Here is a 19,397-nt window from a genome sequence, read left to right as displayed (position 1 = left end):
AATCACTTTCGTTCGTCTCGAATCTTCATTTGAAGATTTGAGTCGAACCCGGATCTATGCCAAACCACCCCATCTTCATACCAGACACTCCCCTGACCTTCCTCGTGACCAAACCAAGCTTGGTTTGGTCCGAATCTACCCACAACTCCTAAAAATCCAGATCTGGAAATCCAGAACTTGAAACACATGCACCTGGGGAACCCGGCCAGTTTTGACATGGGTTTGAGGTCTAATAGACCTTAATCAAGGTGTTCTCATGTGAGAACACCCTGATTAAAGTTTGTTCGGCCTCAGAAGTTCGAAGTTGAATCAGATTTGGGTCTGTTTGATTTAAACATTTTTGGTAAGTTTTCCTTTCTTTTGTTTTATTTCTAAATAAGTTGTCAGCATATTTCTTTGTGTTTGTTTGTTATTTTGTTATTTTTCATTCGGACTTCTTTCATCTCTGTAAAGACCTTTTATTTGGTCAATTGTTTTCTGTGTATGATTTGAATGTATTCTGTGATGTACATGTTCGATTAGAGTAGTCGTCAAGCGAATTAATTCATATAGCCCTAGTAATTGAACAAAAACTGTCTGATGCCCTTTAGGTCCCTGTATGTGTTGTTTATTTGAACGACTGATTATTACCTGTTATAATTAGTATAGTCGACTCGATAAATGTCGTCGATTAGTTTTCTATAACTAATGAATCGAATGAGCTAATAATGCCGCATGACTAATGAGCCTGTATTGTGATTTGAATGTTGGGCATTACCCATGAATGGTAGTCTGTAACTACATTTTAAACAATTAAAGGCCAGGTTGGGGCAGTTCTGAAATCGAATGTTCAAAGCCCAAAGTGCCCTGATGCTGCAATAGGTAGGGCAGTAATAATCCAGGGTTAACAAGGGCATTCTGGGGTGTCGAAAAAGACAGAAAAGATTAGTATAAATGGGCTGACAAGTAGGGTACTAATTTAGGATTAAACTAATACCAATGGGGAATAAGACACAAGGGTATGGGGCTTAAATTGAATAATAAAATGATGCCCATAACTCCTGATTAAACAAAACCAGGCGTGGGGAATAAAGGAGGCTGACACCAAAAGATGCTTAGGCATGGGCCTTGAAGGGTATGGGCATTCTGCCAATTGGCAGGGCAGGCAGCTCAGCTGTACTGGTTCATTTGGCCTATAAATAAGCCATTTGATGACTTAAACAGGGCTGGACTTTTAGTCTTCAAAAAAAAGAGAAAACAAAAGGGGAAATTTTCAGAACACTTTAACCAATCACTGCCCAAAACTGCAGGAGAAGCTAAATTGGTTGGGCTATTCTAGCCAAGCCAGTTATTCTAATTAGGATCATTACTGTTCCATTAAGAGAAAGGCTGTGTATTTCTGCTGCGATTGTTACTATACTGAGTTTTCTGTGTGCTGTGGTTCGAGTCTTAGTCTTCCTGATTGCTGGAACTGTATCGGGTATTAGCTGAGCTTTGTGGTTATTGGGTTTTTCTGTTGCTGTCACATTTGGTATCTTGGATTTTCTACTGGTTCATTACTCTTTTCTGGGATTGTTTGTTTGGGCCTCGACCACCTGTGGTTTCTGTTGCTCTGGAAACTGTTGCTATTTGTCTGTTGGACTGTGGAAAGCATTTGTGGCTATTGGTTTGCTGTTGTTACTGTTTGGTTGTTGTTGCTGTGTTTACTGCTTACTACCCAGCTGATCATTCCTTCCTTCTTTGTCCTCTATACCAGGTACACAATTACACTACCAATGTAACTCGAAAGTTTGAGCAATGAGTGTAAAAGAGAAGATCTGCAAATGTTGTTTATATACATGTACTGTTGTGTTGAATGTCATATAATGACTAATAGCTCATATTTTGGGATACTGAAGTTAGCTTACAAGCCTAGTTGATGTCAATATAGGGTATCGAATGATAGTTGTATATGTATGCTGTTAGATAAAAGTGGTCTCAATGAATTAGGTTGCATCTCAGATTTAGTTTACTTTGCCATATATGCTGTAATGTAGTCCAAGCATGAAATTTGTACACTGTAAATTAAGTTCTTTCCTTTCCAATGAATTGCCATACATAACTCTTAAAACCATGTTTCAAGATAAAGAACACAAATCCAGGGCCTCAACCTCATGAAGGTCGAGCCCAGGTCGAAGACAGACCAGGCAGGCCCGCATCGAGCGAGCAGTGGCCCAGGTCTGGCCAAGCGCGCGTGGGCTGGATTTGGGCCCATAATTATTTATTCGACTGACTGTGCGCGCAGCCTTGTTCCTGATTTTAGCATTTCCGAATTCTGTTATAAAATAACTTGCAAGTATTAATTAATTAGGACTATCTCCTGCTTTCGATTGATAGAGACAAACACGACAAGAAACGTAGTCGCTATAGGATATCCTTTCAAAATAAGAATGAGATGAGCCTCGCCGAATAAAAATACAAATTGCGGGGCCCTCAGTAAATACTTGTTTTAAATTACTTAGAATTCAGGAGGGCCGCTTAGTGAATTTCGTGGCCTTCCCAAAAATAATAACGCGATAGTCTTTTAGGCGCGTGTTTAATAATTTACTTTCTTAAAACTTGGGGTGTGCATTTCATGCGACCCAAATCCAAATCCCAAAACGTCAAATAAGATATGTTCCGGATTGTGGGTGCATTTCATGTGACGCAGTCCAAAGACATGTTTTAAGCGACGTTCACATTCCTAATAATAATAATTAATAAAGTGGTTAAAAGATAAAATTTGCACATGGTTCATAATTGTATTAAACATCAGATAAACAAGCCGAATATAACAGTTGAGCGACCGTGCTAGAACCACGGAACTCGGGAATGCCTAACACCTTCTCCCGGGTTAACAGAATTCCTTATCCGGATTTCTGGTATGCAGACTGTAATATAGAGTCATTATTTTCCTCGATTCGGGATTAAAATTGGTGACTTGGGACACCCTAAATCTCCCAAGTGGCGACTCTGAAACAAATAAACAAATCCCGTTTCGATTGTCCTTTAATTGGAAAAACTCCCCTGCGCCTCACGGGCGCGGAAAAAGGAGGTGTGACACTATAATATGTATAGCGCGGTATTTTACCGCGCTATACCTTAACGGCCGTTTGTCCGTTAAGGTACAGTGCGATGAAATACCATGTCCATCATTAATTTTTCTAGGCTTAACTGACACAACAATAATTCAATTGGGTATAACGCACATATTTAAGGCGCTATACCTCAAATAATTGTACCCCCGGACTGGTTTTTTCCTTATTTAAAGAGTTTCAGGATTTTGTAAAAATTCATTCAGGATCCTTCAAATCTTCTGAAATATTTGTTCGTTAAGTTATTTTGTCATTTTTTCATAATGTCTGAAGAGCGAAAAATTACGGTTTCATTATATTTGGGGGGGGGGGGGGGAGGTGAGGTGAGGTGAGGTGAGGTTGTGGTAGCGAATAACTCAGTAAGTTATAGTGGTTCTCCACAGTGTCATGTTAAGTTGCCACTTACAATGGAGCACGATACATATGTATCGTTGTTATGTAAAAAAATGACTGTGAGCAAACGTTTGGTGAATATTAAAGTAACCGAAAGATATCCGTATTTTGTCACTCCGCAAGGGGTTTCTTGTTATGCTGAGTTTAACATTGAAGACGAAAAAATTCTGAGAGATTTTTTGAGGACTCCTGATGAATAATGGAATTTTTTTATGATAAAAATATTGGAAATGTACGTCAAGTCAGAAGACGTCCGCAATAATGAGGTTCCGCAAAGTAGGGGTATCCCTCAATCATCGGGTGGTTATTTTGGAGCAGTTTTAGCCGAACAGGTTCTGGATGAAAGAGTTTGGCATGATCTAAACTTATCTCCACGGGCGAATGAGGAGCGAGGAAATAATTTCTCTTCTAGTTTACATAATCCACAAGCCGAGCGGTAAACTTCAATTTTTCTTTGTGTTACGATATTTATTTTTATGTATTGAATTTGTATTAACACTCATATATTCCACAAGGGGTATCGTCCAGATATGGATTTTATAAGTTATGAACCAACGCCGAGTTGGAATATGCCTAGTTTTGGTGTGTTGGATCATGGTGGTCCATCCAGGAGTCATCATCAACGGGATAATATCCATCATGCGATGTCAACACATTATGATTTGTAAGTGAAGTGATAAAGCTATATATAAAGTTTGGATCAATTTGAGTAACTCATTGTTTTATTGGTTGTGCAGTGAAAACGAGCAACTTGAAGGTCCTGTGCTTAGTCAATTGCCCGAAGACGACATATTTCATCGGGATCTAGTAGATGTGTATAGTCAGGAAGAGAATAATGATTAAGACACCAATACTAATAAGTTTGGAGATGACACACCCTTGCCTAATGAGGGTGATGATGAGGAGGAAGAGAATGCTAAACCTGATTTGACGAGGGAGCATGCTCCACCTCCAGTTAGACCAAGAGTACATGAGTCCCACGTGCCATTTCATTCAAGGGAGAGTCCCTACCTTGATCATTTTTCAAGTATGCCGGATATGGATGCCCTTACAAGGTATCTTGACGAAATTCGGACAGCAATGTGGGATGAATCTAAAGCAACAGTGTTGTCAAAAGGCATGTTTTTTCCTAATAAAGTGCGCCTAAGTATGACGGTGCGAATGTACAACATAAAAGAGTGTAGTGAGATCGTAGTTCATGAGTCATCTCCGGATGTATACAAGGTTATTTGTCATAGATGGTTTACGGTTGTACTTGGATGCTTCGTGCGAGAAAGCTGAAAATAAATATGTAGGTTGTGGGTAAATATATTGGCACCCACAATTGTGAAATAGACACATTCAGTGGAAATCATTTTACCTTGAATGTTGGCTTGATTTCTCTTGTCTTGATTCCACATATTGTGCGTCCATAAGGTACAAGATCAAAGAGTGTATAACATCTGTCCACCAGGAATATGGGTGTACCATTACCAAAAGAAAGTCATTTCTCGGGCGCAAACGTGCGTCTAAAATTATTTATGGTAACTGTGATAAGTCTTTTGCATCTCTACCTAGGTACATGGCCATATTGCAACACTTTAACCCCGGACTGCTATTGAATGGAAGCTTGAGTGGAGTCTGGGAATACTAGAATACATATTCCAATATGTGTTTTGGGCATTTAAACCAGAAACTAATGGGTTTGTGCATTGTCGGCCGGTAATATCAATAGACGATGCTCATGTCTATAAAAAGTATGCTATTAAGTTGATCGCCGTTGCAGTTGATGCTAATGGAAATATATTTCCCCTAGCTTTTGTTATTTGTGCCAATGAAAGTCAAGAGACGTGGACACTATTTTCGAACCATCCGAAGGAGCAAGTTGTCAGACAACGTTCAGGTATTTGTCTCATATCTTATCAGTATGGCAGTATTTTAAGTTCTGTACATAATTTGCATGCATGGCAGGAATCGTATGCCTACTACCGTTACTGTGTGAGGCACCTGAAGGATAATTTCTAGAGGGCATATCCCCACAAGAATTTGCATGATTTAATGTGGATGGCTGCAATAGATTACCAAGAGTGTAAATTCAGGAGGCGAATGGAATTGATCAGGTAGGAAAACCAAGGAGCATGTACTTGGTTGGCGTTACATAAGCTTGACAAGTGGACTTTGCATGCGGATGGTGGTAGAAGATGGGAATTATAACTACAAATGTGTCAGGGTCTTTCAACGGGTTATTGAAGTTTGCACGTGGATTGCCTGTCACTGTCATGGTGCGGATGTCATTCAAGCAGATGGCGGAGAGGTTTGTTGAAAGGGCTAGAGGTCCATCTTCATTGATGGAAAGGGGTATTGAATTTATGCCAATACCAATGAAAAGATTTAAGAAATATAGGAAGCGAGCCCATTGGCATTCATTTTTGCAGTATTGCAACGAGCGAAAATATTTTTGAAGTTCGCACCGCTATCCATCAAAATTGGGGGAATAATACACACACTGTCAATGAAGCCAGAAGTTTATGCTCTTGTGGGAAATGGTCCATCTATCACATGCGGTGCTCACATGCCATGAAATGGTTTCAACATACAAGTTTTGCGGCAACGAGGTACGTTGATAAAGAATATAGTGTTGTTGCATACTTAAATACCTATAGTGGACACAACCAGTGGGTTCTGAGCATTATTGGTCGTCGGAACCATTTAAAAAGTGTGTAACAAGGAGTATTTGCGTCAACGACAAATGCAAAAAGAACGTGTATACGGAACCAAATGGATGCTGGTGATACCGTTTATGCCCATAAATGTGGCATATGTTCGCAAATAGGATACAACCCTTGTAAATATCCTTCAGCTTGTTTGGGTAGCGATGGTAATTCAGCTCCCGGTGGAAGTTCATCCAATGTGCCCAATTATCAAGGATACACGCAGTATTTTATTTCAGTAATTTCTCGTAATAAGTGTATGTACATGTTCATCTTGCAGAATGTATGAAATAAAATTATGTTTCCATTGGTGTTAAGTCTTATTGATATTTAGCATTAATACTTCAGTACAATAATTTAACATACACCCCAAGAAAAAAAAAATTGTCATTCACCATTATCGTCGTTGTCTAGCACTATTTCATTGTCACCATCTTCATATTCTTCGTCAACATCGTGTACATACCCTTCAGGACCGAGGGCATCATAATCTAGGCCCCAGTTGACACACATTTCTCGTATTTCATCGCTATCATCAATAAGACCACTTGCTAGATTTCTACAATAATATGGGACTCCTACGTTCAACGTCTGTGGTAGAAACTTAGGTAGTCCCTCCCACTCGACAACTGTTGGGAAAATAGGATAATCATCGTCTCTATGTAATTTTTTATTTTCTAATAAATCCCAATACTGATCCTTCGTTCCTCCCAGGAAGTTAAGATCATCCATTGCATGATGAACATCTAGTGCCTTTTCCATCTCTAGAATCTCCTTTATCAAATGCCGAATCACTTCTGATTCATCTTTATGTGTGTTTGTTTGGAAGGTTGCAGACAGTGCTTGTGGCACAATAAGCCCATGCCAACGACATAATACTTCATAATCACATTGTTTTGAGTAAAGGAGAACCCATTGTAGTTTTTTTCCCCAAATTCGCATACCTTCAGGCATTTGAGAATGCGTTTTGCCCTCAATAAAGTGCGCGACAACTTTGAGATCAGTGTTTATATTGATAGTCTTATTTTCCAAGGGACGCAGAACACCATACCACTTGTCATCTACCAAATCAGTATAGCAACCTAGCATATTTTTTAAGGTAGGCATCAATAATATTATGACGTGTTCCATGGGGATCTGTTGAAGAACCTTCACCCTTTTGCCTCTTCGTGAACCACTTATTAAATGTTAGTGGTATTTTTTAAATCAATGTTGTAATGTTTCTTCAAATGGTCTTTGAATACATATCTCATGTTTCAGTTTAAGAAGGTATCTTATACCCTAAAGAATCATAGCGCGCTACCAATATGCGTTATGTGTATTGTCTTGTCGACCTGAAAAAGATATCGTTCTGTAAAAGCTGTCATTCTGGAAAAGCTGTCTTGTACCCTAAAGAATCAATACCCTAAATAATCATAGCGCGCTACCAATATGCATTATGTATAATGTCTTGTTGACTTGAAAAAGTTGTCGTTATGGAAAAGCTGTCTTGTACCCTAAAGAATCATTATCACGCAAAGCATATCACAGCACCAATATGCGTTATGTGTATTGTCTTGTCGAGCGAAATAAACTGTCATTCTGGAAACGCAGTCTTGACCCAAAAGAAACATTATCACGCAAAGCATAGCGCGTCACCAATATGAGTTATGTGTATTATCTGCCTATAAAAACCTAGCACGTATTAGTTATTATTTGCGCTTAACGAAACAAGTAGAAAAGCTTTCCATTAATTTTTCATCTGTCTTGCATTAAAAAATGTTTGGATGCAATGACGTACCAAGTTGTTATTGTGGCAGACATGCGATTTTGAAGCCATATTGGTCAAATGGTAATGTGGGGCGCAAACGCTGGATATGTAGACAACTTGTAAGTTATTGTTTTGTAAAAAATATTTGTTAATATTTTTTATATAACATGTTTATTAATAGTGTTGTGTTATAATCTCCATTGGTAAGATGAAAATTAATGTACATTTGAAGAATGATATGATGAACTCACTAACCAGAAATACTACAAATATTATTTGCACTATATTTGGAATATGACCGGTGAATACGAACTCCAGATCTTTAAACTACAACAACAACTTGCGGTAGTGAAGGAGCAACTAAAAGAGATGGAAGAAAAAAAAATTGGTTAGAAGAGAATTTAAGTGGTTGAAGCAGAGAATAATGGGTGATAGTAACTAAACAAACACATGGATGTGTTGAGTGTAGTATTTTATCTTTATATTTTCCGTGTCATGTATTTTCATTGGTTGTACCGAATTTAAATTATGTTAAGTTGCTATGTTTATTTTTGTGTTGTAGTATTAAACTAATAAATAATCCGAGAAATAAAAACAAATGCGCATATAATATAAACCATAAATAATATTGTTATTATATACTGAATGTCATATGTACAGATAATCAAAAATATCAATGTGTCCCACAGTCTGTATGCTTTAAAGCATTGGCTGCCCTGAGGCGCATCCCATCCCCCCGGCTACACTATCATGATCATTCTCATTAAGTCACTTCATTATCGGAGGATGCATTGCAGCATGATCGTCGATAAGGCTGGCAGGCTCGGTAGAAAGGTCCGTCGGTCCAGAAGTAACCTACAGAATAATAAGATATTTTAGTATATGAAATATATATTACAAATGTACGTGTTAGCTAAAAAAATTAGATTGTCTTAACATGGTCTCGGTGGGCTCCTGAATATAATCATCCGTCTCAGGCATGTCATTATTGCACAAGGTAGCCTCCGTGACGAGCGAGGATGATGCCTTAAAAAATGCTTTAGATATTTATGACTAATTAATGAAATAAAAAATAATATAAATAATAGTAATACAAGCTTACAAAATCTTGTGAAAGATCCTCAGCAACCCTCAATGATGAGCCATAACTCAGTCGGCGCCCACTATGCACATCTCGTGTCGGACGATCATCTGCAACCATCGATGGCTCTAAGGGACCAGGAAAATGCTGATCCCACTCCTATCGCATAATGGTCGTTCCTGTGATCAACAATGGAGCTGACGGGGTCACATATAAAGTCCCTGGCGTCAGTTGAAGACTGAATGATGGCATATCACCAGGAACATCGTCTGGCTCAGGGTGGTCACCCCGCTGATCAACTCCAACATCCTCAACAGGTGTCTAAACGCCCCTTTGCTGGGGACCACATCCTCTCCGACACCCACGACCTCGTGGGACACCCCTACCTCTCTAGGTACGCATGTCATGTCGACCACGTTCAGGCTCCACTGCTGGCCCTTGATGGTACTGCTCTAGCAGGACATAATCAGCCTCGTACCCTAAGTGCTCATCATCTCGGGTTCGCCTCAATGTCCGGGAAGCCAGATCTGTAACCTACCAGCCATATTCGTGCAAAGTTGCCACTCCCTCATCAGTATGTTGTTGCATATGCAGTCCCAACTGGTAAAATAGATGTAGGCCAATAGCCTGCACAACATGTAAAATATTAATTATGGAACGCTAGGTTAACGTTGTAAGTAAGTATAAAAAATAACATACTAGTGCCTCATGCCTCCCAACGTATGGAATGTACCGGCCACCAGTGCGATGAATGGGATTCTTGACAAAAAGTCGGGTAACGCTGCGATACCAGCCCATATACTCATGCTCACCGTCCGTACGATCAGGTGGATGGGGTGGAGGAATCAGGTCAGGCCGACGGTCCCAAATCTGAATCTGCCCCTCTGGCCAGGCCACATATGTCTGGTCAACTCTGGAATGATCATCCTGCTGGTGATGTGTCCTAAGCCAAGTGGGTGGAGTAGGTATAAGCCGCGGTCGACCAAACTGGTAAAGGCGTCACTCGGTGGCATGATGCTCGACAATATCGAGACACATCAATGGGAAGGAAGAGCTCCACATAAGTTGGTCGGTCGAGCAATAATCAGGCAAACCAGCTATTAGCTCGCCGCTGTAAGGCCTCCATATGAACTATTAAGTAAAAATAGGAATCGTAAGTATACGTAACACATATGAAGCCAGACCAAGTTAATTTAAGTATACATGTACCTGCACGCCCTCAAGCAAATTCAACAAATCCCTGTAATAGGGGAGATTATGTCGAGCCTCGACCTCATGTCCATAACCTCGCCTATCAACCCACCTTCTAGCTAAAGGTAGAAACGATGGAGGTGGTGTATCCTGAGCGATGGGTGGTAGATGTGGCTAGAACTGCAGGAACCGCTCCCAAACCCAAACCTAATATACTGTGGACGTAAAATTTAAGGTATGTTTTTACTATGTATGTTATAATCATGAAAATAGTTGACTATGTTTTCAGCTGCAGCAGCGGCAAAAATTCGGCAATGTTTCGCTTGGTGCCGATGCTCGCCCGGCACATCTGCCTATACAAGTAACCAAGAATAGTTGTACCCAACTGTAACCAGGTAATCATCTAGTCGTTCAAGATGACTAGGTTTCCTGAAGTGTCCGGGAACAATTCCCCTCCAAACATAAGCAACATCAACAATCTCGTGTACTGTTAATATGAAGATCCGGTGTATCATCCATAATGTCCGCATCCATTGCCTCCAGATGCGGTCGGACGGGCATCAACCGCAGACGACTAACCCCAACCAATGCAGCCACTCCCGCTAGCTGGAAACCAGTGAGCCGTTGCAACATTTATAGGTACTGCAATCTGGTATAATCTCTAAGAGCATGTGGGTAAGCTACATGATGTCCATCAACCGGCAGCCCATACAGAACTTCCACATCCTGAAGCATGATAGTAGCATCGCCAATGGGTAAATGAAAAGTGTGCGTCTCCGGTCGCCACCACTCTTATAAAGTCGTGATCAATGACCAGTCCAACTGCAACCGGCCGATCTCTATGATCCTATAGAAATACGTATCCTAAAGGGGTCTAACTATATGGTGATGGAGATGGTGGGCCTTGAGAAATTCCCACATATCGTCTACCGTCTAGCGCAGAACGTCTGGGCCAATAACTGCCCCTCCCATATGTACGAAGGCCTATGCTCGACCTGTAGCAACAGTAACTCTAGCAATGTAGGTCTGGGATGCACAGGTGGAACCTCCATGACGACTACTGTAAATTGAACAATACTAATTAAAGTATTTTTCTTTTTCATTGTTTAACGTCTTTAAATATATTGCAATATCTTTAATATTAAAATTTATTCGATATTTTTACTATATTGTAAATTAGGTTGATATTTAATATTTTATCAACACTTGGGCCAATAATTTCCCCTCCCATTTTTAATATTTTATATGTTACTTTATTATTTTATATGTTAGTTTAATATTTTATATATTAGTTTACTATTTTATATGTTTGTTTATTATTTAATATATTTGTTTATTATTTTATATGTTAGCTTATTATTTTATATATTTTTTTATTTTTTTATATGTTACTTTATTATTTTATATGTTAGTTTATTATTTTATATGTTACTTTATTATTTTATATGTTCATTTTTTACTCACCTATTTTTTAATATAATAAAATTAAATAATTAATTTTCATAACTATACAAGATTTAATTATTAAATATTCATGTAACAGTACTTAGTTTGACAAATATTGTTGCTTTCTAATGTTATTTTCTTACGTTTGTTGACTAGAATTCGAGAGAGTTTGTGTTTGAACTATCAACTTTTTTTAGATATTTTTGGATTTAATAGATAATTAAATGATTAATTTCAATAGCTACAAAGATACTACGCTAAAAAGCACTACATTTTACTATGCTAAAAGGGCACCACATTACAAATACGAGCATTACATTAAAATTACGGGCACAAGATACCACTACAGGGAACTAAAGTCACATATTCATATATGTACAACAATAACATCTAAATAAGATTAATTATTTTTAAAATAATAATTTATTTATTTTACTAATCTTTTAGCAAATAACTAATCTAAATCGGATAAAAATAACAAATTAATTTAATTACAAAACAACCACGAAAAACCATATATACCAAAGTAAAAATTAACTAATTAACTTTTTTTAACAACTAATAATAATTTCTCTATTTTATTATTTTTTTTTATCACACTAATAATATAATCCAGATAAAAAATAACAAATTAATTAAATCACAAAACAATCACGAAATAACATAGAACACAGTAAAAACAACTAAAAGGCATTTTGATGTTACATCTCGCGTTTACGTATGTTAAAATTTCGTTTTTAATTAACCGACGTAGAATCGGGGATGAGATCATCTTGACATTAACGTACTTACGCCATTTATAACAAGCGATAAATAAGTGTTATGAAGGATAATGGGGTACACGGATTAAAGAAAATAAATTTCGTTGAAAGTGGTCAATTTGGAATAAAATGCGGGTCGAGCGATAATACCCGATAATTATGAACTAGTATCATGCAAGGTACCATATGACCACGGTAGTATAATATATAAAGTATTTTAAAAATAAATAAAATTTTAAGTAATTTATGTTAATTTTTAAATTATGCGGGTAATTGATTAATTACCGGGTAATAGAACATTACCCAGTTAACTAATAAGCGGACAAAACTTAATTAATTATACCCAAAAGAAATGTGACAGTAGACCACCATTTAAGCATATGACTCATAGTCATACATGCTTAGTATGATAAAGTAACGTGTAAATCATTTAAATGACTCATAAGAATGAGTCATTTTTAAAAGGCTTGCTTAACATTAAAGTGTTTGGTTCATTTTGGATAAGAAAATAGTAGTACGTCCAAGTCTTGTACATAGGACATTGCTATTCAAAACAATTGAAGCAGAAGCAAGATTAAATTTAAAAAGAAAGCTTCATAGATCAGAAGCAGTATTTCATTCATATTTCGCAGAAGAAGAAACTTCATTTCGTTCAATAATTCAAGGAATAGGTATGTTAAGGCCCTCCCTTTTTTCTTTTGGCATGGTCCAAATTATACTGAAGAAATGAGCAAACACACAGTATGTTAATGTTTATTTTCCTCTCAGATTCGATGATGAAGAAGAAGCTGAGGTTAGAGAGAAAATGGAGAGAAGATTCGAGAACCTTTCTTATTGACTGAACAGACAAATGAAAAATATTAAATCTATCTATTACAAACCGGGTTCCCCATCTATTTATACATGACCCAATAAGAAAATAAAATTTGACTAACTAATTGGGCCTAATCTGTTATACAACATATAAATAAGAATTGGGCCTGGACCACACTAATTCAGCCTATCTCAACAGCCCCCCTCAAGTTGGAGGGTGAGAGAACTCCCAACTTGCGAATGTGTAGATGATGAGAAGGCCCACACAAAGGTTTGGTGAAGACATCTGCGAGCTGAGAAGCACTGGAAGTGTGAGACAAACTAATGAGACCTTCAGTGAGCTTGGAACGAACAAAGTGGCAATCCAACTCAATGTATTTGGTCCGCTCATGAAAAATAGGATTACGAGCAATATGAATGGCAGATATGGTGTCACAATATAGAGGAACAGGAGAAGCAGAAGACACCCAAAAATTAGATAAAAGCCTACAAACCCAAGTAATACCAGCCATGACTTTGCTCATAGATCGATACTCAGCCTCAACTGAAGAAAGTGAGACCACTACTTGTTTCTTAGATTTCCATCCAATGAGACTACCACCAAGAAAAATATAAAAGCCAGAAATAGATCTTCTGCTATCAAGGCAAGATCCCCAATCACTAGCACAATAAGCTTGCAAAGAAAGATCAGGAGAATTGGAGAAGAATAGCCCAAAATCAGAAGTCCCTTTCAGATACCTCAATAGGTGCAAGGCTACCTTCATGTGAGGAAAGCAGGGCTGCTGTATGAACTGACTGAGATGTTGCACAGCAAAACTTAAGTCAGGTCTGGTGTGAGTGAGAAAATTGAGCTTACCAATGAAGCTTCTATAAGTCTCAGGATTGGGGAGATGATCCCCCTCTCTAGCCTTTAACTTCACATTTAACTCAGGGTGACAAGTGACAGGAGAGCAATCAGAGGAGTTAAAATTAGCTAAAAGATCATGGATAAATTTTTTCTGATGCAAAAGTACCCCAGAAGGTGTGTGAAGTACTGCAATCCCAAGAAAGTAATTAAGAGAGCCAAGGTCTTTGATTTTAAACTGAAGATTCAAGAACTCCTTGAGAGAAGCAATTTCAAACTCATCAGTCCCAGTTAATATAATATCATCCACATAGACAATCAAAATGACCATAGACTTCCCAGAACCCCTAGTGAATAAAGAGTAATCATTGAGAGAATGTGTATATCCCCTAGAATGCAAGGCTTGAGATAGCTTGGGATACCACTGCTTGGAAGCCTGTCTAAGCCCATATAGAGATTTTCTAAGCCTGCAAACTAAAGGAACAGAAGAAGAAGAAGTCCCAACAGAAGGAGGGAGTTTCATAAAAACTTCCTCATCAAGATCACCATGCAAAAATGCATTGTTGACATCAAGTTGAAACATAGGCCAACCTTGTTTGACATCCACAACAATAAGGGTTTTGACTGTAGACATTTTGACAACATGAGAGAATGTTTTATGGAAATCAACACCCTCTACCTGAGTATCATCCCTGACAACTAATCTAGCCTTATACCTCTCTATATTCCCATCAGCTTTATACTTTACCTTATAAACCCATTTGCAGCCAATGGGCTTTTTGTCATGGGGCAGCTGAACAATTTCCCAAGTTTTGTTAGCTTCCAAAGCCTCAAATTCCTTCCTCATAGCATCCTGCCACTCAAGGACAGTTGCAGCCTGGGAATAGAAGTGAGGTTCAGTAATATGAAGTTGAGTAATAGAAGGAGCATCATGACTGGGTGGAAGAATGAGAGAAGAGGAATGGCAAACAAAGTCTTTAAGGTAAGTAGGAGGGTTATGAGGTATGGAAGATCTTCTCAAATGAAGATCATAAGTAGGAGAGGGAGAAATGGGAGAATTGGAGGAATATGGAGGGGAATCAGAATAAGAAGGAGGAGAAAGAACATGGGAGGAAGAATCAGGAGAAGGAGGGCAAGAATTGGAAGAAGATGGAGAAGAGATAGTAAAAGAATCAAAAGTGTCTGGAGATAAATGAGAATGAAGATCAGGTAAACCAACAGATGAGCCAAGGAAAGGAAAAATGTGTTCCTTGAAAACAACATCCCTTGAGATGAAGACTGTTTTAGTAGAGAGATTATATAATTTGTATCCTTTCTTGGCAAAGGGATATCCTATAAAAACACATGGAATGGATCTAGGACGAAACTTATTTTCGTGGGGTTTAGTATCAGTAGAGTAACAGAGGCATCCAAAAGCTATGAGATGAGAATATGCAGGTACAGACCCAAACAACATTTCATAAGGTGTTTTCCCAAGGAGTAAAGTGGAAGGCAACCTATTAACTAAGTATGTGGCAGTAAGAATACAATCTCCCTAAAAATGAATAGGAAGATGAGATTGAAAGAGAAGGGCTCTAGCTGTCTCAAGTAAATGTCTATGCTTTCTCTCCACCACTCCATTTTATTGTGGAGTGTGTGGACAGGAAGTTTGGTGAATAATTCCCTTACTGGAGAAATACGCAGAACCTGCAATACTAGAACCTAATTCAAGGGCATTATCACTTCTAATTGTTTGGACTACATATTTAAACTGAGTTTCAACCATTGCAATAAAAACTTTGAGAAGGTCAAAAGCATTGCTCTCGGCACCCATGAAATGTGACCAAGTAACTTTAGTATTGTCATCAACAATGGTTAGAAAATACCTAGAATCAGTATAAGTAGATGTAGAATATGGACCCCAAGTATCTATGTGAATCTATTGAAATGGTTTGGTAGTTTGTATAGAACTATCATGGAAAGATAATCTTGTTTGTCTTGCTAAAGGACATATATGACAAGTAAAAGACTGTTTAGAAGAAAAAATACAGCCAATATTATTCATATGCTTCATCTTAGAGAAAGAAACATGTCCAAGTCTATAGTGCCAAACAACATCAGCATTATTGACTTTATTAGGTACATCAATGGTAGTTACAAAGGATGTATCACTAGTTGCAGAAGAAGAACAAGAAACAGAACTAAAAGTATTAAGAGAAGGAGAAAGTGAAGTAGAACACTGTTGCCCAACAGAAATGGCTTGTTGAAAGAGTTTGTAAAGCCCATTGTCCAGCCTACCAAGCACCACTGACTTCTTCAGTGAAGGGCCATGTAGAGTGCAAGCAGCCTTGGTAAACTGTACAATATCAACATCATAACATAACAGCTTATGAACACTAATGAGATTATATTAAAAACTAGGAATATAAAGAACATTGTGAAGAGTAAGATCAGGGAATAAGACTACAGAGCCAATGTTAGTAACTTTGACTTTATAGCCATTGGGAAGAGAAACTAGGTAAGGAACAGGTAAGGTTTGTATATTGAAAAGCAAATTTTTATTGGAGGTCATATGATCAGATGCTCCTGAATCTATTATCCAAATTATTCCATCTACTCTACTCATCATACAAGCTCCATAAGACACTCCCTTTTGGGTGGGCAACACACCAGCAAAGTTGGCAGACACTATGAGGTTGGAATCAGGAGGGGAAGCAGTGATTTGGGCCTGCTGCTGAAGTAACATCATCAGTTGGGAATATTGGTCCTTGGTAAGGCCAGGTACTGCAGAGGAAGACTGACTCTGAGACTGAGACATATCAGCACCATACTCCATAGTAGGAATACCAGACATAGTGTTAAAGTCAAGCTCAACATGAGCAACTGATCTTTTGGGCCCCAAATTCTTTGTAGGTCTGAAATTGGGTGGAAATCCATGCAATTTATAGCACCTGTCAATGCTGTGACTAGGTTTTTTGCAATATTTGCACACCGCAGAAGACCTAGTAGACTCAAGGGAAACCTTGGAGGGGAAATTAGGCTTTGACATACCAACATTGTGATTTGGTGTAGGATTCAGCACACCAGCAGTGAAAGAAGCAGAGTTAGAGGGAAACTGAGTCCCAGTAAATACCTGCCTCTGCTTTTCATCAGACAAAAGAATACTGTATACTGTCCCAACAGAAGGAAGAGGCTTCATCATTAAGATGTTACTCCTGGTTTGAACATAAGTTTCATTTAGACTCATGAGGAATTGAAAAGCTCTTTGTTCCTCATCCTCAGCTGATTTGGCCCCACAAGTACAAACTCTTGCCCTACCAACTGAGATGGAGGCAATTTCATCCCACAACTGTTTTATCTTATTGATGTAGGAGGCCATATCAAGAGATCCTTGAGAGATATGGGTCAGTTCCTTCTTTAATTCAAAGACCCTGGCCCCATCAGCTTTACTATATCTTTCTTCTAGTTCATTCCATATATCTTTAGCAAATTTAGAATATTCTACACTCCTAGCAATGTCTTTAGACAACGAGTTTACCAGCTAGGATATTGCGAGATCATTGCACCTTTGCCATTGTCTAGCTAAGGGTGACCCATCAGGAGGTCTCCCAGTAGCACCAGTTATAAAATCAGTTTTATTTCTAATAGACAAGGCAATTAACATAGTACATCTCTAGCTACCATAGCATGTACCATCAAAAGGAGTGGAGAGAAGTTCCGAGCACATCAGAAGGGTGAACATATAAGGGGTGACAAGGGTGAGTATAATCGTCTTCATGAAACACAATGCGCAAACCAGAAGGAGATGCAATGGTTTGAGTGGGATCAGAGTTACCATTTGTCATATTGGCAACAAAAAGAGAGAAAACGGCTAAAATAGTAAGAACACCAACAACTATATCACCGGAATAGAAGAGAATAGAGTAGATATACCAGCCTCTTTCGCAACCGGAAAGAGAACGACCTTCAGAAATAAGGAAAATCGAGGGAGAAAACCCTAGCTCAAATCCCTAGCTCGAACAAGCGGTCAAAACTTGAAGAATGTCGACCAAATCTTCAGATTCAACACCAAAAAATGCCATCTCGTGAAGAAAACCCATCGAATACCAAAGAATTAACCGAAAAATATCGCATAATCGACGAACACTGTTATACTTCGAAAAACTCAACGAAAATCGGCGAGGGTAGAATCGGTCGGAAGCATGACACTAGACGAACACAGATCTATGCTCTGATACCATGTTAATGTTCATTATCCTCTCAGATTCGATGGTGAAGAAGAAGCTGAAGTTAGAGAGAAAATGGAGAGAAGATTCGAGAACCTTTCTTATTGACTGAACAAACAAATGAAAAATATCAAATCTATCTATTACAAACCGGGTTCCCCTTCTATATATACATGACCCAATAAGAAAATAAAATTTGACTAACTAACTAATTGGGCCTAATCTGTTATACAACATATAAATAAGAATTGGGCCTGGGCCACACTAATTCAGTCTATCTCAACACTCTATTCATAAAAATAGTAGGGGTGTCTATATTCTTTATTCCCCATGAGAATTATTATTATCTTCTATTCATGGGTCTCAGAATAATACGCAGTTGGAAAAGTTTATCCGGAAGGAATATTGAGATTATTACGTATTTTTCATGCATTTCATTCATTTATACATGTGCATTGATCCATGACCAGATGGTGTTATATACGCGTATATATGTATATATATGTATATGGGATATGGGAAAAGGTTACGGTGCTATATATGCACCACCACCTGATAAGCTGGTATATGTTGATAATGTTGGCCACAGTGGCCGAGACGATATGATGGGATGCCCTCAGCGGCTTGATGATATTATGTACACCCATACCTATGTATGGCACGACATTTATACACACGTGCATGACATTATAAACGTTTTAGAATTTACAAAGTTATTCAGATTTAAAGATGTGTTTCCTTATTCCATGTTTCATCTATGTCTTTTACGTACTAATTTTCATGCCTTACATACTCAGTATATTTTTCGTACTGACGCCCTATTTTACGGGGCCTGCATTTCATGCCCGCAGGTGCAGGTAGGCAAACTAACGGTCCCCCTTTTTAGGATCCCTGATCAGCGAGAGTTGGTGTGTTCCACTTGATCCGGAGCTGCTTTTGATTTTGGTACGATACGTTTGTACAGTTATGTTTCTATTAGATGTCTGTAGATAGTATGTCTAGTTGGGTTGTATGTGGCCTTGTCGGCTTTCAGTTTTGGATGTATAGTTATCTGTAGCAGCCTTGCCGGCTCGCCCACTGTATCTTGCATGTATACGTAGATATGCCTTGTTGGCAGGTTTCCTTCATATA

Source organism: Nicotiana sylvestris, chromosome 6 (genome assembly GCF_000393655.2).
Source record: "Nicotiana sylvestris chromosome 6, ASM39365v2, whole genome shotgun sequence".
Taxonomy (NCBI): domain Eukaryota; kingdom Viridiplantae; phylum Streptophyta; class Magnoliopsida; order Solanales; family Solanaceae; genus Nicotiana; species Nicotiana sylvestris.
Note: the sequence above shows the minus strand (reverse complement) of the source record.